At 38.0% G+C, this 24757-nt stretch overlaps 1 long non-coding RNA gene across 1 annotated transcript; it reads right to left on the reverse strand.

Moving 5' to 3' along the window:
• Nucleotides 1–3209: 3209 nt before the first annotated feature.
• Nucleotides 3210–21816, reverse strand: LOC119727439. The gene is made up of 3 exons (XR_005270949.1): nucleotides 21679–21816; nucleotides 18593–18644; nucleotides 3210–10130 (listed from the first exon to the last, which is right to left on the reverse strand). It is a non-coding gene; the product is annotated as an uncharacterized LOC119727439 (long non-coding RNA).
• Between the last annotated feature and the right edge of the window lie 2941 nt (nucleotides 21817–24757).

Here is a 24757-nt window from a genome sequence, read left to right on the forward strand (position 1 = left end):
ACTTTAATTTGATTAAATGTTTCAATTTGCAAGTTGAATTTACCAAAGTTGTCTTGGTAGGATTTACAGATTTTAAGAAGTGAGATTTTCTGCCAAAACTTCAACCAACATTTTGGTCGGACAAGTCCAATTTCAAAGCAACTTTTTTCTTTATCTACCTTGTACTCTGAAAGATAGAGTTTTTGGTATCCTCTTAGTAAATTTTGCGCTTAATTTTGTTCTCCCTTTTTCTGACAAAGTTGACATACATTTTGTACAGTAAAAGTGTCAATTTGTTACATGTCTCAAACAGTCCTGATATATATGGGCAAATACACAAACGGTTTCTTTCAGTGCAGAAGAGTGATCACAATTTTTTCTTTGTGCCATCATAAATATCTTCAACAAAGCTGTTGAATTGTGCACTCAATGTACATGTACATCATTTAATTTGTGCACTCAATGTACATGATGTACATGTTAATGTACATGATGTACATGTTACAATCTAAAACAACCCAAACATTTTAATTGGGAGTTTTACGAGAGAGAAATTGGTTGGACTGAAACACATTTGCAGTTTTTCTTTTGGCTTTCTCTAGATTTCACACAGTGTTTCAATACTGAGTGATCGTTTTTTTCTTTTCTACAGACATCTGGCCAAACTCTTTTTTCAATACGCAATTTGCACACTAAGTGATTGCTAGCCTATAAAGTTACTGACTCCTCGTACTTTTGTCGAAGGAGTTTTTTGGGGGGATTTTGAGGGGGAGTATTTTGTTTTTACTCCCCATTTTCAACCCAATGTGCCCTTCTGAAGAACCATGCTATTTCCTGGCTAATGTGCAGTGGCGTAGCTCATGGGGATGGGAGGGGCCTTCTAACATTTGGAGGGGGCTGTCTGTCCAATTGGACAAAATGGGATCTATCAAAATCCCATGCTCGGCCCATATTTTGGCCAACTCAGACGGGAAGCCACAAACATGGCAACTAGCCATGTACATTCAAACGAAAATTTCAAATTTCATGTTGGCCCCACATGGACAATTGCATGGGCTTCAATTTGTCCCCTCCTGTTTTCTTGTGGCCCCTCCTTCATTCTAGCTACGCCACTGTTGATGTGGTGGCAATCTGCCCCTCAGCATCCTCAGAAGCTGTGGCATCATCATGACACAGGGACAGCCTTGTCCCGCCATGGCCATCCATGGTCAAGTTTAATTGAAGTTTTCATTAATTCATGCACTGTACAATGACAACATACATCCTCATCTGTTTTGCTTGCTAAACCCATATGTGTATCATGGCATTCGGAGTAAACATACAGGGCGAGTCAAAAAGAAAGTGACCTGGATTAACGATTTTTTCTTAAAAAAGTAATCAAAGTTGATACATCAATGAAATACGTCTTAATTACTGAACTTGATCCAGGCTACCAGAAGAACCTATTTTGATAGCTGTCCATGGAATGCAATTGGAAGCTATTGAGCTGAGTGATTATAATAGATTACACACCTGCATTCAAATACAAATGAGATTTTGACCATTTGAGTCAAGACTGAAACATTACTTTTTTCTGTCAGATTTTGTGTTTTAAATCTGAGGAACAAGTCAACTCTTTTATTTTCATGATATAGTGACGCAAGGTTTTGTCTTACTTTTTGCAAGTTTTCGTTTCATTCGTGGAGGTGGGAAAACTTCCATGTTTCATTGTATTTAGTGCATATATTCATCAATTCGTAGAATAGTAAATGATCAGTGGTGGACAGCTGATGTTTGTGATCTTTTATTAAAAAGACACAATTGGGAATAGACTCTGCAAATTGTGTGAAATGTTCACAGTTACTAGTCGCTGTTATGTACTTTACCGCTGTTATTTTTCTTAAATGGAGCAAGCGACATATTCTAAACGCAATTTTTCTAATTTGGTCACTTTCTTTTTGACTCGCCCTGTACTGCTACATGTCTACATTACAACAGATATTGCACATTTATGCTCACATGCAAACCTAGGCAGGCCCCAGGAAAATGTATGGCAGTTTCTAAGTTTGATCCTGAAATAAGACACTTTATGAAGGGGAAAACCTTGTAATTTCAGTGACGTTTACGTACGCACAATGCAAAAGTGGACAAATGTTTTCTTGGTTTTAAGAATGACCAAAAAGGAGTGGATTGAAAACTATGTCTTTAAGTCTGCACTTTTCTAAAGAATTTAAGCTGGATCAACTAACATCTTCTGGATTTTTTTTTAGTGTTTCTGCAAGATCTGTGGAGACTGTGCATGGTGCACTGCCAAAATACGTAATCAAAATGAATATCAGGTGGTGATTTGTCTATGCACGGTTATCTGCACATCTCTTGGATGTTTTAAGCATTCAAAGTCCTCAATGCATAAGTGCTTTTTGTACAACACCTAAAACATCATCAAAATTTGATGCGTGCCATGAAATGAAAATATTCCACGTGTACAGTGTCATGAATGGACACTTACCGTATTTTGGCAAAAGTTTTGAACGGCTATTTGTTCCTTTATTTTCTTATGTGTTTACACATCAAACATTTAGTTCGTGTCAGTATGTTCTGAAATAAGGGGTTCTCACATGACACAAAATACACCCCCCCCCCCCATTTTTCTTCGGCAAATCATATTTGTTTTGTGAATTGCAAGCGTGCTATAAAATTCGCCAAATAGAGGAGCACAATTTTTGTAAGCTCTTTCAAGTAATATAATATTATTCAATCATTGAAACTGCCACTTGTTGATGATTTATCCTGGGGCCTGCCCATTACGACACTTAAGACAAGACTGATCTTAAACGTTTTGGACCTTTGACATCTTTAGAAAGAAATTGGAAAACCTACATTTATGTAACAACTAACTGTACAGGTTACTGTGTTCTGTCTTAACTTTATATATAATGTTTCTCTGCTGCAGTTGCGTACAGCCTAGTGTAAACTGTACATGACCTGAGATTCAAACCAAGTGACGTCAACAAAATCGCTAAGTCCCAGTTATTTCAGATCTCTCTGAGTCTACCCTTGCTAAGTTAGGCATGAACAAGGAACACTGTAATATCGCCTACATGCAAACATGTATGTGCCTATCAAATTTAGCTCTTAGCTTAATTTATTTCAAATCATTTGGAATCACATTAATGTGTGTTTTTAGGGTCTTTTTAAGAACATGAAACCAATCCTATTAAGGCCAAAAATCACCAATCAGCTCTTTTTTCTAACTATCATCATCATCTACAGGTCGCAACCGAGATCTCGTTCACAACGCCATGCCAGGTGTCTTTATCGAACTAAGCTAACTACATTCTTATTGAATATTCCACTGGTTTATACCTTGATGCAAATGTTCAGCTGAGAAAAGTTTACTCAAGTTCTCAAACTCGTATTTCATTATGTCGGGACTGACTTTGATCATGTAGGAGTTTACTCACTCTTTAAGTCACTGCAGGATTTGAATCCTGTGAGTGATAAAACTTAAACTGCCGCAAAGTGGTATTTCTATCAATGGTTCTGGCAAAGAATTCGATGTAGTGTTTAGCATTTTTAACTTGGATGACTCGGTCACTTGTATAGCTTGGTTTTTCTAAAAAAAAATTGACAGATTTTGACACTACGTTCAAATTTTATATAATTATCTCATCGAGTTTTAATCACTGTTTACTGGGTTAAATTACTCAATAATTTCTCAGAGGCAGGGTTCAGGGATTTTAACCATGGCATCTGATGAATCATTAAATGGGGAAAAAAATGTACACAGATTTCACATGCTACAATCTAGCCTATTTAAAAAAAATACAAATTTAGACCTACATGAAGGGTTTGCTAACTGGAATACCAATTTTAGAGGTTTGCTAAATGTCACCTTTTAGGAGACTTGTCTATATATCCTACTAATCAGCATTTAACTTTTGAAAAATAGTAATACTAAGAGTATTTTAACCAATTCTGATGTAGATTGGACATTTTCTATTTAAAGATCTGCCCTAGATGTATATGTTCTTACAAGCCTTTTCGTAACTAAACTTAATCGAAAATTGACCCGAACAATGACTTTGTAAACCTTTGACATATTTTCTGTTTAACCCTTTAGTGACCAAAGCCGCTAGAGGCGACCACAACTGAATTGCCTGTAGAGGCAATGGAGGACCAGCATTTTAATTTCATTTTAATCTATTATTCAGCTACTTAATTTAGAATTGGATACACATCGCAATTCACAATATGTGCCTCGATAAGGAACTGCACTTTGCAAGTTTACAGCATTGTACACTGAGAAAAGTGTGGTCACTAAAGGGTTAAGGCATGGAGCATAGCTAGTCTTCAGTCTGCGGCAAGACCAACATGTGTCCTGAAAGATCTTCACCTTATTTATCAACTAACAAACAACAGTCCTATTATCGTCTCAACTTTTTTCTTTTACAATTGCAGATTCGATTGAGTTTAGCAACTAAAATATCTTAGTAATAGGATGCTGGCATTTCAGGGCATCCTCTTGCAATTTGTTAACTTGTGAAAACTCACAACCTCTTTGCCTCTGAAGAAGAACTTGTTAGGTTCGTACGTCAGGCCACATTAACTTCTTAGATCCTTTTGGAATGCTTGTTTTTGAAGTCGCTCAAATTCACAATTTATCACAAGAATTGTTTTGAGTGCCAATTAACTTTGCACATTTTGTATTTTTGGTGAATTTTTTTTAATAGCTTTGCTGGTGTTACAAAATAAATTAAGGCAGATTGGCTTCAGCAACCATTTACAAATTTTTGAAGAATTGGTTACTTTAGAAATGAAACCAAAGTGGTCCAACTCAGAACGGATGGATATTTCAAATGTTCAATAAATCTGATTGTTTTGACGATTTGTTTTCTTTGCAACAGCTCTCTGAAGCCATACACGTATTATACGTACATGAACACTGATGCTCAGTTTCTTGAGTATGTAAGAACTGGTCATAAGACCAAAGGAATTTTTTACTTTCAATTGCATTGTGAGTTCCCATCTTTACAAGTATCGGATTGAAAATTTCGATGATTTTGATTACTAAATGTTATGGTGAAGATCCTTCAGGACTCTTTTAAGACATTCATATTTACTTTTTAAGTTTTAAAAAGTATGATTCACCCACAGAAGTGAAGCAGGATTATCTATTGGTTGATACATGGCAATGACAGTTGTAGCTTTTTGAACATCATGTTCAAATTTCAAATGAAAACGAATCACTCTCAGTAATACACATTACTGAGGCAGATATTCTCGGTTCCAGAAACTGAGGTGAAGAGCCACACGCATAAAAAACTTAGTTTATTTCATGAAAGAAACTTGATCAATGACTAACTTTGTGTTTCAATTAGGAGATGGTATTGCTTTTGCTTCATGCCTAGATTTTCAAGGCTTTAGTTTCAAATTGCTAAGGGGCACAGTTTGATGGGGCTTCACTGTGCACAGACTAACAAACACACCACATCATCTTGCTTAAGGTCATTTTAGACAGCCCTGGTAGGGGATTCCCCCATGCAACCACCTATCAGGTGGGTGATGAATCTATGGGAGGCTGCAGTGATTGCTGAAGCCCAAGGTTTCATCCAATCATAGGATTGGAATGCAGAGGTCACAACATTTGACCATGACTTTGGCAGCAGCACTTTAAGTGCTTGCAGTGAGTGTCGAGTCCCGAAAGATTGCCGAGATTGAGTGAGATATTTGCACACCAATACACTGGTTGCATCTCTGTATGATTGTAGGACTCAATGGACACTCATAAGAAGATTATTGACATCTCTTCAGCAATATCAAAATTGAATGGGGATCGTTTGACCAGTTCCTAGTACAACTGTCGTGTCAATGCCTTTCATTTCGATTTTGATAAAAATTGCCAAATCGCTGATATTTGTTTTTCTTTTTGGTCCTTTGAGCTAATTGGTATTGCCACAGACTGAAGACTATAATGCACAATACTGTTTTCCTGTAATGCAGACAGATAGCGTTTACTCCTAGCCATGAGATACACATTTTACCGTTGGGTTTAGCAAGCAATGAGGATGTACACAGTGCATGAATTCATTCAACAAACTTCAATTAAACTTACCATGGATCCATCTGGCAGGACTGGCTCCCTGTGTCTGACACCACAGCTTCTATTTGTTAGGATGCAGGGGGCCTTTTTGTCCACCACATCTTCCATCTGGCCAGGAAGCAGCATGGTTCTCCCCCTCTGCACACCAGGACTTCTCCCCTACAATTTGAAGAGTTTGGCCTTCTCTCCTTTTTCTTCTTTCCTAAAACTTTCTATTTCCATGTTATTTTTTTTCAACAGCTTTTCCGATTATAAAAATGATCGCACTGGCCCATTCATTGAGTTCTTTTTCCTTATTGTTTACATTTGGATTTTTAACAATATTTAATAGAGTTGCTTTGAAATCGGGACTTACTTTTTTTATGATGTAAACCAGAATTTAGAATTTTGACTGACTTTATACAGAGATTATCTGAGGCAGGGAAGCTGCCTTTTTGAAATTTAATAAAATAGTTATGTCAGTAAATTTTGGTTTATCAAGTTAAAAATGTGACTTTTGAAATTTAGCCAAAAATTTGGTCAATACTTTCAGGTTTATGTTAAGAATGTGCTGCCAAAAACACAAATATTATTTGCAAACTTAAGTTTTTTAAGTGATACATCAGATGCTGAATTTAGAAGCAGATTTGACGTTTGATTCAGTTCGGTTTAATTGTTTTCCCTTGGAAATTATTTCCTTATAATGTTTATCCGTGCATGTCTAAGATTTGAACACACTCTATGAGGGAACTGATTGAACATGATGACACAATAAAAGGCAATGAGATTTCAGAGTTATACCATGGAAGTTATTCACATAAATAGCGGCTGAAACACCTGTCCGAAAATCCTACCACATTGAAGAACATCAGATATGCCAACAACAGTATCCATTTGTTAGCAGATCATTTGGATCAACATGATGCCATGGAACTATTGAAATGCAAGCAGGACATCAAAAGTAGATGCTCGATTGATCTCTAGATTTGCAATCTCCAGATTGATAGATGGTACATAATTTCCACAGCAACACTCGGTAATAAACGGCCAAAAAGACATCTCCTTTGCAGAAAGGCAAACTAATTGTCAAAGTTCAAAAGGATCCTTACCATGTTGAAGTCGACCAAGTCATCCACGATTATCCAGACCACAAGATCAGGAAGCTAGCACACACCTTGAACAAGAGACCAATCGTCAATGCAGATAGGGACGACCCACCAGACAAGCCGGCATCTGCGGGCGGGGAACACCACACGTGCACGCCCCGGGGGGACTTGCATGCGTTGGGCTCGGGTATATCAGAACATTGCCTGTTGGTTAAATGTCAAGTATATATACGGGTTACTCAACAAATTAATCATCATTTTTTCCCAATGAACACGTACAGCCAGCACCGGACCATCAATTCTTTTGTTCCTTTTTGCGCTAAAAAATATTGGTAATTGGTGTTTGTAAGTAATCAACAGTTTAATACTGTCTACTTTTCTTTTTCAAATGGGATTTTAGAAAAACATCGCTTGACCAATGGACAAGAAAGACTACATTTCTGGAGGTAATTAAACAAAGGTGTGTCCACAAAAACACCTGGTAAACTGTCGAATAAGAACAAATTTTGAAGGCATTTTTAGCAGTGTTTTCACTTGAAATGGAATATTTTGGGTTTGGCTATTTTTTTCGAACAAGTGGAACTAAAACCAACATGCAATCACTTTTTTCATTCACAGACAAATTTTGTCTGTTTAACAGTGGACCAGTGCTGACTATACTTGATAAAACAAAAGCTGGGTACAAGATTGGTATGGCTGTTGACAGTACGCAGCTAAGTTATGATGAACTGGAAAGTGCATCTAAAATTTTTGAAAAGCCATTTCTGAAGAGTTGAAAGAAATTTTGAAAGTATAAACAAAAAGTTGAATGGCTAATTATGAAAGCTGTTTGCAAAATTGCGCATTTACACGAATATCTGGGTTTTCCTGCATGAGTGCTTGAGTAAGAAATTTGGATTTTTGGACATCTCCAATTATATTGAATTTAAACTGAACCAAGCAATGATTAAAATTGGCAATGACGTTCAAATAAGTGCATTAGCGTTGTGTGTCGACACAAAGTTTAAAGAATTTTGTTCTAGGAAAACCAATCTTGCACCCAACTATTACCAATCAGGCAATGCCATAAAAAAATATTTCAGATTCAATTATCAATTAATTTGATGTAACCAGCTCTCTCTATATATATGCCAAAGGAAGTTGCATCATCAAGATTTTTCTGAGAGAATTTTTTTCTTCAATACTTGCGCAGCCCTCAGCTTTAGTGAATATTTAGTGAATTTGGCTAAATTTCAGGGTTTTTTGCAACTGGCAGAGCGGGAAATAAGAACTATAAAATGCAGCGCTACATCTTTCCTCATTTTCACTGCTTGTTGAAAGTTTTTTTGTGATACTTTGATACAAGAAAATTAGTGGATGCACTGAATAAAAATCAAAGACGAATCAATTCTATGAAATATGCTTTGAGTTTGCAGAGAGAAGCTGGTTACATGTACGTGTGGTCACTGTGGTGTGGTGTGTAGAGGCCTCTCTTCCATATTCACGATTTATGGTTTGGTTTGATCTCAACTACTACTGCCATCAATTGTGGGTCAACATAGTAAGATAGCATGTTTTGAAGGTTTCTGGACAATTTTCTTGATATAGAAAACTTTGCAGTTCTCGTCCCAAACTTTATCACTAGGTGATGACTACATCACTTTTCCATCATCAAACACTGTGAGTGAAGATTATGGCAACTGCCTTTCAAGATTCTAGATGTCTGTCAAATTGTGGTCGGCCAAGGCAACCTTTTCTACACATATGGGTTCAAAGAGGTGACCTCTGATGACCTTTAGTGACAAGGAAAGAGAGACCTCTACTTCTTTAGTATACATTATCCTTTCAAAGAGTTCCATTTCAAGAAGGTTCCATTTCAAAGAGTTCAATTTCAAAAGAGGTCCATCTCAAAAGAGTTCCGGTTCATAAGAGTTCCGGTTCAAAAGAATTCCGGTTCAAAAGGGTTCTGTTTCAACAGAGTTCCATCTTAAAATAGTTCAGGTTCCAAAGAGTTCTGTTTCCAACAAGATCTGTTTCAAAAGAGTTCCGTTTTAACAGAGTTCCGTTTCAAAGAGTTCAATTTAAAAAGAGTTCCATCTCAAAAGAGTTCTGGTTCAAAAGAGTTCTGTTTCCCACGAGATCCGTTTCAACAAAGTTCTGTTTCAAAGAGTTCAGTTTCAAGAGTGTTCCATTTCAACAGGGGTAAATTTCAAAAGAGTTCCATTTCGAAAGAGTTCCATTTCAAGAGAGTTTTATTTCAAAAGAGTTCCTCAGTCATAACTCTCTGGCAGACAGCAACACTCAATATGAATCATCCAGTGTTTTTGCGGCTGGCAGAGGCCAGCTTATCATGAACTCCTCTAGCAGTCAGTTCAGAGCCGAGATACGATCTCGAGACGGGTCCGACGGTAACCTCATGCCGTCTAGTGCATGTGTTATTGCAGGTCTCCAAATGTTTGGTGAGACTCGTGCAAGCGCATAGCTCAAGTACAGATTATCCTTCGAGTCGCTTAATTGTTCCAATTGAGAAAACACAACTCTCTAGGCAGTTTTTGACGACTAGCGATAAGTTAAAACATCTTGTGGCACACTGAGCTTGAAAGTGAAGATCTCCGGGGAATTGTTTTGAAGGAAGTCCAATTGTTCTGTTGCAAGTCCTGCTCAACGATGGTTGTGTAGCTCACGAATCTCACACAGTCAATGCAGATCCAACATATTCAGGAGAGCATCTTAGAAGTGATGTCAGTGTCGCTGAGTGGCATCCCACAACATCCGGGCAAGAGAGAAATCCAGTTCGTCTCAGACTGGTTGGATTACAGGAAACAGGCGCGGTGAATGCTGAGGGTTCTCTGATATCCTGTGACAGGAACTATTGGTAGCTCATCAGATCCAGTCTAGCTTGGAGTTCACCGGGTACGTGTCGCGTGCTGTGCTGACATCCATGGTTTTCTTGAGGACGACATTATGCTGGTTTCAGCTGCCAGGGGAGAGCTGGGTCACAAAATCTGTGTGCAAAAATAAAACCAAGAAATCTTCAGAAGGACGTACAAGTAGATACAATGTTAACTGAATGGCTGAAACACTGCAATTTCATTCAGCTTATTCTATTGCTAGTACGACGATACATAAAGATATGAAAGTGATCTCTAACAATGTCAAAAGATGAAAATTGGCAGTGTAATGATAATGGACGCATTTAAAAAGGGTACAGACAGGCCTATGTGTCATTATGCAAATACATGTACCCTCTAGGATGCTAAGGGGAAATATTTTTGAAAGACCAAATTGAAGGTTTTGTTTCTCCAAATATGGTCAGTAGTATGATATTGGAGGGTACCAGACTTTACCCCTCCCCAATGATCCCCGCCCCCTCCCCTCCCCAATTACCCCCCTCCCCTTCCCCCAAAATAGATCCCCCTCCCCTCCCCTCCCTCTCCCAATATCTCAGTCTCGGAATCAGGCCAAAACCAGCCCCAATATCTCTCGTATTGAAGATCTCTCTCTCACCAGCCGGTGAGTCTGATTGCTTATAAATCCAAAAGTCTGACCTCTTAAAAAAATTCAAAAAAATTATATTAATATATATAAATGATGAATACGATCAGGCCAATCGTTAAGGGATTCTCTAGATGGAATAAAGCGACACTGCGCGATTACGTCCAGCGATATAATATACCGTACAATCAAAATGTTGCTCTTACACGTAAAGTCTACATCAATGGGATAAAAAAACTACGAAGCTCAATTTAAAAACTTGAGGAAAAAGACGCTACATGAGCTCAAACAGATTGTAGACGATTACGATCTAGAACATAACCCGACGGGTTATAGGCCCCCTAATGGTCGATTTTTGAAAAAAGATTTACTCTCAGCGATTCAAAACTCTAGGCAACCCAAGGATTTTCAAGAGGCTGAGTTTAGAGCGACTAGGAGATTCAGAAACAACTTTAGAAACTGGGAACTGATTCCTAGACTTTTTAACGACGGTTTAGTCAGATTTTTTGATACGCACAAAGATCAAATTGTAAATAAAATCAAGTCAGAATTGAGAGAGCTAAGAGGTTTAAAAATAGAGCTCACAATCAAAATAAAATACAAAAAAAACAAACCGGATGGTACGATCGAAACGATCGAAGCTACACATTTTACCGATCAGAGAGTCGTTTTAAATCAAAGTCAAATAGAACAGGTTTTAAAAGAAGACATCGACCAGATATTTAGAAAAGATGAAAGGTATACAAATCAAGGATCGGGTTGGGTTTTAAAAAAGATAATGGCGTTGTATATCAACATCAACAGGTTTAACCCCGTGAGGGGTAGTTCTTATATTGACCTACCAAAATGTATCAAACAGAAAACGGCGATGATTAACATTAAAAACAAAGACGAGTGTTTGAGATGGTGTTTGAGAGCTGCTCTTGGGTTGTATACGGATAAAGTAAAAAATAACATTAAAAACGATCCTAAATATAAAATTCATAAAGAAGAACCTGTTGTATACACCAAAGACGACAGACTCAAATTTAAAGGCGTAGACTTTCCAACACCGATCGACCAGATACCAAAGATAGAAAGACAAAATGATTTAACGATAAACGTATACGGTTATGAGGGGGAAATATGTCCGTTATACGTGTCTAAAAACTATAAAGCAGAGTCACGACCTATCGATCTGTTTTTGTTTTCTGAGGGCGACAAGCATCACTACTGCTGGATAAATAATTTTTCGAGATTGATTTACAACGTTACAAAACATAAAAGTAAGAAATATTTTTGTCGAAGGTGCCTGTGTCATTATAGAACGCAAGTAAAATAAGATAGACACATGACCGATTGAAGCGGTATAGATACACATCCGTCAAAGATTGTATTTCCTACCGCTAAGCGAAAATATGTAAATAACGAGTGGGTAGTCGACGAAAACGATGTGCCAATATTAGAATATAAAACTACAGGTTTCAACAACAACAAAAACTCGGACGATAAAAAGGACAACACGCAAAAGACAAACATTCACAAAGCAAGCGGTTACTCGTTGGTAGTAGTTAGATGCGACAGCACCAATGCGTATCAAGAGACTAGAGGTAAAGATGCTGCATCAAAGTTTGTAAATAAAATGTTAAAAATACAAAGCGACATAAGTTGCATATTTAAAAAAAACCAACCCATGAAATTTAACGAGCGAGCTAAAGAACATCATGATAAAACAAACACGTGTTGGATTTGCGAGAAACCAATTTATCCCAATTACTCAAGCAACTGTCAGTGCCAGAAACCCAAAAAAACAAAAACAGAAAAACAAATAAAAGAACATCAGTACGAAAACAAAAATGGATTTATCGAGTCTAAATGTCTTGAATGCAAAAAGAAAATCAACAAATTTAGAAAGGTGAGAGATCACTGCCACGTCACTTGAGTTCCGATCCTATTATAAGCTCGAGTACGGCTGGTATGTTGAGCGACGTTTGTTACAAGTACGGAACTTTTATATCACCCTTAGTAGCTACGATTATCATAACAAAACATTTGAAATTTAACAAACCTAATATAATAAATAGAAGATCAGAAAGCAGTGACAGCAACGCCAGCGGCTCAACCAGCAGAGACAGAGACGCCCCAACCGATAAAAACAACGTCATCACCGACGGTAACGAGAGTGACCAAGACTAAAAATCCTTAACGAATACAGCAGGGTAAAGCTTTAGCCGAGCACAACAGACAGATGAAATTAAAATTAGCAAAAATGGAGGTAACATCGGACGACGCTATAAACTACAACTCTTGGGTGATGTGGGGAGCTCTAGCGTCGATAATAGGAGTGGGGTTGCTGGTACTAAAAAGTAAGGCAACTGCGCCGGTGGTACAGCCAGTGCCGGTAGTAATGCAACCCACTACACCCAGCGCCCCCAAAACACTAGACATGGAATAAACAGCAATTGAAAAATTGTTATATTAAAAATGATGAGAAACTTTGACACCAGTGGAATAACAAATACGATTTATCACGGAGCCGTCATATCGGGTCTTTCGATGGGATACGCCATGGTAGGAACTAAACTACTCAAAATGAAAGCGCCAGATCTTAATAAAATAAGCGTAGAAGATTTTGCTAAATTGACGGGCAGTATAAGTGGAGCTCTGGCCACGCAAAATTGGTTGATAACCCAGGGTATACTACCGGGCAGTATCGTCAAAACGGCATCATTTAAATAGGTTTATTTAATAAATGGCTGAGGGAGGAATTGACATGGATCCCTTTGACTATGAAAGAAATGATAATGATGATGATGTAGAAGAGACCAATCTGGATTGGGACAATGACTTTGATACCGGTATCACCACTACAGAACCGACTGGCATCAATACTGATGATGTTGGTGTTAGCTTAAGTCAATTAAAAACTGAAGTCATCTATATTTATCGTTGATGATTTTTACAAAAAAAATTGGTAGAGGTGATATACTTCCACAATACGAAAATTTTATTCATGATAATAAAAAAGGTCTATTTTACTTTATTAATGGTGAATATGTAAGGTTGACGGATGTAAATAATCCAAATAGATTTTTAGCTCTATCGAGTATAGAGAAAAATGCAAACAAATTAGGTATTAAAGGAATAGAATTTATTAGAAATAGATTGGGGTTTAAAGATGATAAACGTAATCCGCTCGAAAAAGTACAACCCGAGAATATCCCCATGACAGAACTACCCAGCGTCACCAATGAGGTAACCGAGATTATAGATGATTTTCAACGCGACACCAGCGCTCAAACGGAAGGATTGAATTACAGAGAACTCCAGGGTTTAGACAAAAGTGTTCAGACGTTCAAAGGTAACCTAGAACTTAATTTATCACGTCTCACAGAACTCGACCGAGAGATTGCAGCCACGAAACAAGAACTCGACGAATCTAACAGCGAGGAGGGTCGACGAGAGTTAAACGATAAATTGAGCGACTTGAACGTTGAAAGATCCGCCAGATTAGAAGCCGCAAAAGCCAACGGACGAGGGCTCAAAAGTCAGATCGCTAGAATCAAAGAAACGATTAATAAAATATTGGACGGCGACACGACTCTGGCGGAAAAGATTAGAACTCTGAGTATTTTAGCCGCTTTGAGTTTAGCCATCAGCACGATAGTGAGTAGCATCGTCGCTGGCGTGAGAGGTGCGGGTGCCCCAACCGCGCCATCGCCGACACCAACACCACCAAAAGGCGGTATCAAAGACTGGATTTCAAAACAACTCGCTCATTTTGCATCTGCTCTTCAAAAACTCGGAGTGAGCGCGTTGGGTGCTCTGCCAGGTATCATAGGCAGCGTACTAAGTTCGATATTTAACGCGCTGAGTAAGTCTGTATCGTGGTTGGCCGAACACGTGTGGGCTTTATTTTTGGGTGTGGGAGCCTTGGTGTTTGCGTACCTGCAAAAACGATGGTAGTTACATAGTTGTAATTAAGTTTAAACAACAACAATACAACAAAAAGCCTTACCAGCACAAAATTGGTAAGGCTTTTTTTGTGTGTGTGTGATTAGAGTGTGACTTAACGCGTTGCCTCATAAGCCAAAATACCCATTTCAACGATAGCTAACATTCCAACCGTCGACGATAATTTTTCGTCTAGGTGAGTTTGTAGTTTTGTGGGCTCTTGGGTTAAAACTGTAGGTGTTGGTGAGGGTGTAGGTGAGGGTGTAGGTGTTGGTGTTGGTGTTGGTGATACAATATCGTTCGTCATAGGCTCTGGGGGTGTTGGTGGCGCGACGTCATCGGTGTCATCAAAAGAGTCATCCGATAGGTTGTGAGTTTAAATCTGGCACCAAACCAGTTTTCATACTCTGGGTAGCAATTTGAAGATTGTTGTTATATCCATTGTGCGTTCCAACCCTCAAGTTCATATCCAATGGAATTAAATACAACCCCGGTTTCACGACAAAATTTAAAGGCGTTCTGGCATACTGCAAAGAGTCTTGAAATTGATCGATACTCGTTTCCTTGTCGTCTACTGCATTGATGATGTTTTCAACGATGACGTTAAATTGTCTCTGAGCATCTAATCCGGTGCCCGGTGATAATACGCTCGTTTTTGTTTGAACCTGCGCACCGAGTAAAGCGTACACGTAAGATCTGATCGATTCGTTGATCTTTATGATTCCCGCGGGGGTAAACAAACTCGTGTCGGGTATAAAATCTAACCAAGCCTTTTGTACCGATTCATTTTGTTCGATGTAAATAATCGTCCAAGGAACATAACGGCTTCCACTCTTTTTAGGACTATCTAGACCGTGGCAGCCGCCGTAAATAACGTTGGGGTTGTCGGGTAATGCTCTATCGTATTTGCCAACCGCCACAAACTTGCCCTTATTAAAGATGTACAAGGTACCTAAACCGTTAGATTTTGTGTCTCTCGTCTGTTTAAACAACTTGTTTTGATCTACATTGTATGCCAAACAACAAACAGATTTCGGTAAATGCTCTGTGATTATAACTGTTGTCTAGAGCGTTAAATGCGTCATCTCCAGGTAAAGGAGCTTCATGGTCTTGCAGGATCTTTCTAACCGTAAAATATAAATGAAAGTTAAAGATGGCCCAAACGTAACGGTTGCTCGCGTTTAAAAGATCGAATCCAATACCGCACCCCGTAGTAGCGCAGTAGATCACAAAATTTAACTGATTTTGATAAAACGACATGGGGTGTGATTTCCAACGATCTACATCCTCATCCGTCTCAACGTGAGGTAATTTATAGTCAGAGGTTAAGTCGGGAAACAAGGTTAAAAACCAGCTGGTATTATTAACTATGACCTCCAGTTCACTGGGTTTAGTGCTGTTTAAAAACTTTGCTTGGGATGCAACTTGATGTTTTAGCTCGTTTGCCTTGGCTACATTTTGATTTACTTGTTTCGTTACCTGATCAGCTATAGGCCCTACCTAAGGCCAAAAAAAAAAAGTCTCTGGTTTCTGGTATGGAGCTTGCCCCAAAAGTGGTGCGGCGACGCGTTTTTTTTTTTTTTTTTTTGGCTTCAAATGTCGGCTGATGACTGCAAATGGTGCCCAACTAAACTTAGTGCAAATATATGGGAGTCCAGAGAGGCCACATAAATCTTATTCTCGATCATAACCCCATCTAAAAACACGTTAAAATTGTGCAGCAGCAGAATTCCAGTCAAACCAGTGAGTTTGGCGGTTTTGAAACATCATCTTGTATTGAAAAAAAAACCTTTTTCATTTTGCCGACGCGCATGGCTACGGCGACGCGCGCGCATACCAGAAACCGGAGGCTTTTTTTTGTTGGCCTAATAACTGCTTTTTTAACAACTCAAAATCACTCATTATTTTAGTTTCAGTTTTAATATAAAAAGACTTTAAAATAAATGCATTCGTTTCACTTGTTTCAAAATGAGCAGACGTTTAAATAAGAAGACGTTGTAGATAATCTAAACGGTAAAAAAGGGTGATGTTTAACCCCGGATATTTTAATATTTCCAGCACCACGGAGATTGATTGGTTTACGCATATAGACGGGAGACCTGCTGAAAGACCTGGTGGTAGAACAGATGGCGCAATATCTCATTTTGATTTAGGCCCCGACGCAATAATAATAAAAGATAGAGATTTTGTCGAATCGTTGATAGGTGATTTACCCTACAACTATTTTATTAACGACAAAAATACTTTCAATAGAGTTATAAACGATCTTACAGAAGCGTACGAAGAAGATAGACTAGATTATGCTTTAGAATCGCTCGAAAAAGAACAAAAACAAATTGTTAGAAGACAAAGACCTTTAGTCGATAAAGTGCCAATAAGACAACCTACAGACACACAATACGATACGCTTAAGTTTTTGGCAAACATCTTATATTAAAGATGGGATCACATCATGGCAGGTACAATTATAGCGCTAGAATATATCGAAGGTAGAATAACCAAACCTAGAGCGAGAGAAATTAGACAAGCTGGTGTAACAATACGGGGAAGTCTAATCGTGTCTGGTGATAATTTAGATTTTATTTCCCCGAGTATTTTAGCGCCGTTACCACCCGGAGTCGCCGGTTCGGTCACCATACCACCGGGGTGGTACGACGTCGATTGGTTCGATTTCATTTTAAATTCTATACCCGGGGTAAGTTTTCAAATATTTAGAGAATCTAAAAAGGTGACGTTGGTGGTAACCGACGTAAATCTTAAATTGCGCTTAAACAGAGAAGCCGCTCGATTACTCAATTTACCCAAAGGAAGACTGATACCCAAAGTGATTTATACGGGGTCTTACGACGTTAATCCGTTTAAATTTTTGTTTATTCGCTGCCCGCAATTAAGTACGAGTGAAAATTTCCTCGATGGTCGACCTTGGGTATGCGCGAACCCGAGCCTGATAGAGTCGAGGATTTCAAAAAACTTAAAAACGGTATAATCGACAAACTGACATTTTCAATCATAGGTGAAAGGGGACAGATCATCAACAACAAGGGGGTGAGTATAATGATAGAGTTGGAGATATTTTAATTTTAAAAATCTTTTTATATCAAAAAAATGAGTGTAGATGGTAAGGCGTTATACCCCGATATTTCTGGAGATGTACTCCAATTCAAGAGTAACGAAGAAACAAAAGTGTACAGACTTAAAAAGATTGAAGAGATTCGATCTTTAATTAATCTTGAAAGAGAGAGACCACCGAGAGCGCACTTATAAAAAAATAAAGAGAGTGATCGACACTATTAACTACGTAGAGCTAGGAGTCGAAGGATTGGGGTTTATAGCGGCGGCTGTCGGTATTCCCGCTCTATTGGGTTGGGTGTTATATCAGCCCCCGTTGGATTAGTGCTAGAAGGAACATTTATGGGCACTTTTGGTGTAGACATTATGCTCAGATACGCGTGTAAGCGATTATCCGCCAAGCTGAAAAAGCACGACCAGATTAAAATATTAGCGGACTCCAAACTTAACACGATTGAAGCTCAAACCACCAACGACGGAGATATATCGCACGAAGAGTTTATATTGATTACGAATGAGCTCGCAAAATTTAACGAGCTTAAGCAAAAAATTAGAACAAAGACCAGCACAAAGCTTCAAAAAATTAAAAACGATTCAGACTTTGAAAAAGATGTTAAAAAACGGGTAGACGAACAGCTGGCAAAAGAAAAAAAATCTCTTATCGAAAAACTTACAAGTTCGAATTCTCGGTAAATAAAGGGGGCGGGGGATCATTGGGGAGGGGTAAAGTCTGGTACCCTCCAATATCATACTACTTGATCTTTGTCTATGTTAAGGGTTTAGGGTATCATCCAGCAGGTGAAGTGCTTTGCATCATTAAAACATATTTGGCATGGCAATAGCAGTTTAGAACAAGCAAGAATCAGCAACATGATGCAAAGCAAAGATGTTTTTAACAAATAATAATTGAATGCGTAGTATTAATTCATCAAATTCATATACATTCAACAGAATCAATACAATTACCAACCTTTTCATGCAATCCACGAAGCAGCTTGATGAAAACAGAGTCTACAGCAGACCTGTAGAGGATTCAGAAAACAAAACACGGAAAATGTGAATGAATTTGAAGACACAGCACAATAATAACGATAATAATAATAGGATCTGAAAACTAAGAACACTTGAGACATACAACAGACAACCCAATTCCTGGCGAAACCATTACCCCATTAATACCACTATGAGTATGACCAGTCATTTTGTACATGGCCTCAGGTTAAAGTTATTCCTTTGGAATAAAATTCGATCTCTCTGCCCAATGACCTCAATTAGAGCATGTAAATTGTATTATAAAAAAACTACTTCTCACTACGGCCAATATCAATGGTGATTAAGAGCAAAATTATTACTTTATTGCCAAGTAAAATTATTAACAACACATGTAAAGCCAAGGATGGTAAATTTACTTCAAGTAACTTTTTGTGTACAGTTTTGCATGAGCTCGTGAATTTAATGTAATCACATATTATTGATATATCCTATGATTATTCATGAATTGTATAACTACATGTATTCTTTGTGAAGGGGGCAGACCTAGTACAAGCTTCGGCTTCTTGTCTGGCCTCCCCATACTATTATTTCAAAGTTTCGTTAAAATGTTTACCTGATGTATATTATTCAACTTAATTACCTTATACATGTAGTATGGAAATAAACCTGAAACATGAAACCTGAAAGTTTGTAAAGCTCGTAGCTTTAAAATTACATTAAAAAATGTCTGATGCATGTTGTGTGTACCTGTATGTTTATATTTATATGTTTATTCTGTCAATTTTGTAAGCTTCCAAAGAAATTAATAATCGTTTTGGAACATACCTTCTCCTTTTAGAATTTTTTTTAATATAAAAGTCCTTAAAAAATGCTTGGAAAAAGTGGATCTACCTACTTAATGCAAAGCACTAAACACAAATAAGAGCCTACCATGCCTATGCTAATTTGCATCAAAAATTTGCATTTGCACACATTTTTTTTTCACAATTGTGCACAAACACACTTTTTTCAAAAGTAAAATAAAACTTTAATTGGGCATACTGTTTTTTGAGTCCCATCCAAAAAAAATACAACGCTCAACAGTGGCAATTAAATAAGCCAAAATCGACATCTCGAGTGAGCAATGAATTGTGGGCATGGTGAGACAGAATTTTGGATAAACAAACCCATGTGATGCTGTAAGCTTGCTATCTATTGGACTATAGGATCATGTGACGTGTTTTGCATTGGGAAAGAATGTTATATCCTGATGCCAATTTTTTTTCATCATATATTATCTCAATGAAGGTCAGTATTATTGCAAAAATGTTGAAAAGACATGAATCTGGGAATGAGAAACATTTCCAATTTTGTTAGAAACTAGTTCGAAAATGTGCTTGATTCTCCAAAGATAGACTTAATGTACAACAGAAAAAAGTAAGCATATTACTCGATTATTCGATATTATTTAGATATCTTTATTGCTGATAGCAATTTTTTTATCATGTGGAAATATCAACATTTTCGATATTGAGGAATTTTATCAAAAATATCAAAAATGCGTCAATAATTGTCCAAATAAATCTCCTGTTTGTGCTTTTACTTGTGTTTAACGTTTGCTGAATAATGAAAGAAAATTCGGTGGCAACTTGTGCCTCTAACTAAAAACATTGCAATATGCCAAGGGGCGTCGCTTTGTGCTCTGCGTTCACTGGAATTTGTGGTCTCCCCCAATGTACACGTATGTAAAACTATTAAAAAATGCCCACTCTTGACAAACTCTCAGTGCTGAGATTTTTTTAAAATTTCATTTTAAACAATTGGCTCCAGAGAAAGCCGTGGAAATTTGGGACTATTCACGACATTGGATTTCCGATATATATTGAAAATTCTGATATCGACGGTGCTGCGCTAACAAAAAAAAGAGAAATGTTGCATCCTGACGGCACATTTTTCATCATCTCAGTGAAGGTCAGTAATTGCATTTGCAAAAATGTTGAAAAGACATCACATGATTAGGTAAAAATGTTGCAACCTGACGCCACTTTTTTCTTCATATAGCAATCATCTCAATGAAGGTCATTCATTGCAAAATGATGATAAGACATGAATCTGGGTCTGAGAAACATTTCCAATTTTGTTAGGAAATACTTAGAAAACTTTCTTGACTTTGTATCCCCGAGTCACCACAATTGACGCAGATAACGCTTGCAACGCGCGCGTGTTATCCAACGCAAATTGAATGCGAGTGCGTCAAACATGTCCTCGTCATTTTAGGGGGTCTGACGATACACAATCACGCAAGTGAAGTGGTGTCAGGTTGCATTATTTTTTCGTATGATTATTCTGTTTGAGTGAGACTGAGATTGAGAAACATTTCAAATTTTGTTGGAAAATACTGTGAAAATGTTCTTGACCCTCCATAGATTTTTTACACAACAGCTAAAGGGTAATCCTTACTTTTAGGACCCCTTTCCTATATAAGGTTAAAAGACTCACCAAAACAGCTGACTAAATGATACTCAAAAGTGACGTTCTAATATTTATTGACACATTTGAACATTTGGCAATGACACCTCTTGAATATCAGCAGGTTTGATTTTGTAGAAAGAGGGCAAGGTTTTGATTTATGAGGGGTTAAAGACGACGATGACAAACAGAAATTTAAAAAGCAAGATGGCGAACTGCAAAAAAAGGTTGGAAAGTCACATTTTCTTTGAAAGTGCTGTCAAAATTATAACTAACATGAGTTTGTCTGAAGAAAAAAGACTTTTTTAGCTTCCAAAGTCACTTTGGTACTGGACAGTCATCTGCAAAAGTCAGTTTTGAACAGAACTCGTACAAAATAGAGGTGTCCTAAAAGTAAGGATTACCAGCTAAAGTGGAGTCCGGATACTACATTCTGTCCAAGTGGCATCTGGCTTTTACAGGCGGCGAAGTAACATTGGGGCGAAGTGGTAAAATGGGGCAATATGAAAGTGAGGAAAACCGTCGCGGTACGACTACTAAACCATTGATAAAAACGACATAAACAGGGATCACTATAAATAAGGATGATACTTTTTTGTGTCACGATGCACATACCTTTCTTGCCATGAAGTCGAACTTACTGAAGAATGCGTCCATTTGAGTTAAAACACGTTGAAAAATCCTGAGTCAAATCTGCCGCTCTGGCACGGTGCCGATGAAATTCTGGTGTTCGTTAGTTCGAGCTTGACATTAGCAGAAAGCCAATACAGATACACGTGACGGTTGATTTCACTCCTCCAGTAATTGCACGTGGTGTGATGACGATCCCGAGTGCACGCCCCCCCCCCCCCCCCCTCATCTCTCTGAAATAAAAATAGCGGGGGAAATTCGCCATCAGTGACCTCTATATTTTTAAGTTTGTTGTTTTGCAACTTTGTGGTGGGGAACAGAATAAAATTAGCATAAGTTTATTCTTGGCTATGCCGTTATCGGTTTTAAGGTGAAGTTTAATTTTTTTTAATATTTGCCTATAGTTCAAGGGACATCTCGGTCATCTAGTAAAGTTACTTCTTTAAATTCTTCTATGGTTAATGAAGAGGACTAGTGCGATATATGCAAAATTTTGAGGTGGGGGAGGGGAGGGGAACGCGTTCAAACGGGAACCCACGAACAAGTAGATACCAAGTAAACAAATTTGTGAAAACTTGAAACACTTTTCAGAACAGAAACGATCATGACGATGGGGGGGGGGGGGGGGCTAGTTTAGAAAGAAGGCCAAATTGAACATGTTGAACGGGAACGGCTACGCAAAGTCCAAAAATTCTACAGTGAAACGTTTTTACCCTCTGCTATTGTTTGTAGAACAGCATGCCCCATTCTTCTACTTGTGCCAGCGAAGGTGTTTTTTGCTGTTGCTAACTCAAATGAGAGAATTGTCCCCACATTTCACGTGAGGTGTTGTGAGTATACCTACATCTTTGAAGAAAATGAAGTAGAACTTAAAGTTTAAATTTCTTGTTTGTCCAGGACTTTTTGAATAATTCGATCCACTCTTTGGAATGATAGTTAACCCTTTTTAGAAAAAAAATGGATGTTGTTTGGATATTTTATTCATTTCCCTCTTTATTTTTTCTTGTGACACAAACAGAGGAAGAACCTGAAAGTTTTTCAACTTTACACAAACCCCACAAGATGGCGCTATATAACATAGGTGGATAGTCGGGTTCTTTCAGAACCAAAATACAGGATACCCAGACTACGAGGATTAACTAAATCAATGTACAGTGCTAGTGCGTACCGCCAGCAAAAAAAAATAAACAATGCATAAATACATCATTGCGTGTGCATAATAATCATCGTCATGTCACAACGTACCGGTGGTCGGTGGTTGGTGAGTAGATTCTTGACACTTTAAGCCCGGTTCATACTTCACGCGAAAGCAAGTGCGAAGCGAAATTCATGTCGTCAACAATGGTGGACGCGCTTCTAACGTATTGTTGACGTCACGAATTTCGCTTCGCTTTCGCTTTCGCGTGAAGTATGAACCGGGCTTTACACATAGTTTTTGACAAAAAAGTAAAGAGATTTTAGTTTTCAGACGCCACGTTTGTGTTTGCGATCACTGAATTTAGAACAACATGATCATAATGATCAAATCATTACTAGAGCAAGGTGGAACATAGCCCCATAAATGTGGCCTATTTACTGGACTGCCTCCGTAAACATAGGCCACACATCCGGTTTCGATCCAACTCGGACCCAAACCAACTCGGACCCAAGCCAACTCGGACCCACGCCAACTCGGACCCACTACCAACTCGGACCCATGCCAACTCGGACCCACTACCAACTCGGACCCACGACCAACTCGGACCCACTACCAACTCGGACCCACAACCAACTCGGACCCACTACCAACTCGGACCCATGCATGACCAACTCGGACCCATCGTTTTCAATCATTCGACATCGTTTTCAATCATTCATTTCATAAAGTTTGTCCACTTCTCATCTATTATTACAGTGATACTGTTTAGTGTAAATTTTCATTGTAATTGTAAGGTAAATTATCTCATACCCGTATTGCAGCAGTATAACATTTTTGTCGTTGTAAAGCGCATTGAAATGCTATTTTGAAATGCGCTTTAAAAGTGTAATTAATTATTGATTATTTTTATTTGTTTCCATTAAAACATATAGCGCTTTAAAAGTTTAACCAAATATTTATTTTCATTAAAACATATTAATTGACATCGTTCACACCATCTTGCTAAATTTAACAGAAATTTATTTCGTTTGTAATCAACTTCAACGTAACGAGTATACAAATTAAGAACAGATCTTCATTAAAAATAAAATTGGAAAGTATGGCATTAAAACATAAACACTTTCAAACATAACATTATTAACTCAATAAATATTAGTAAACATTATAAGTCAATAAATAAAATAAATAAGATATAAAAACGAAGTCTTTTCTAGTCTCTATTAAAAAAAACCCACATAAACACCATTGCATACACTGCAAGAAAAACGAAGGTTCCATATTAAACAAAAAAGTTAAATCAAAAAGTATAAAAAGTTAATCGGATTCGTAAAAAAAACCCACAAAATTCAAAGCCAGCATGTGAATTAAAAAGAAAATCGAGATTTTGAAAAAGCACGTATATATCAAGTTGTACAAATGACATACGATATGCCTAACCTATACTATACGCTATTAATACCTCTTGGTTTAGCTTCACAGGTCACGGTTTCAAAAAGCTAAGCACGTTTAGTTTCATGACGTTCAAAACGATAAGCGTTTAGCAACAGTATTTACTGTACGCATCATAAAATAGCGCTCCACACAGCGGCAATAAAAGAAAACAACAAAATTAAAAGCCCCATTCTGCCCAATATAATTACACAATATCTTCACTTTATTAAGATCACCTATCAATATAATCTCTGAAACTAATGATTGAGTCATTGTTGGGTCCGAGTTGGTCGTGCTTGGGTCCGAGTTGGTAGTGGGTCCGAGTTGGTCGTGGGTCCGACTTGGTCGTGGGTCCGAGTTGGTCGTGGGTCCGAGTTGGTAGTGGGTCCGAGTTGGTAGTGGGTCCGAGTTGGCGTGGGTCCAAGTTGGCATGGGTCCGACTTGGCATGGGTCCGACTTGGTTTGGGTCCGAGTTGACCTGATACCACACATCCA

Source organism: Patiria miniata, unplaced genomic scaffold (genome assembly GCF_015706575.1).
Source record: "Patiria miniata isolate m_02_andy unplaced genomic scaffold, ASM1570657v1 HiC_scaffold_20, whole genome shotgun sequence".
Classification (NCBI taxonomy): domain Eukaryota; kingdom Metazoa; phylum Echinodermata; class Asteroidea; order Valvatida; family Asterinidae; genus Patiria; species Patiria miniata.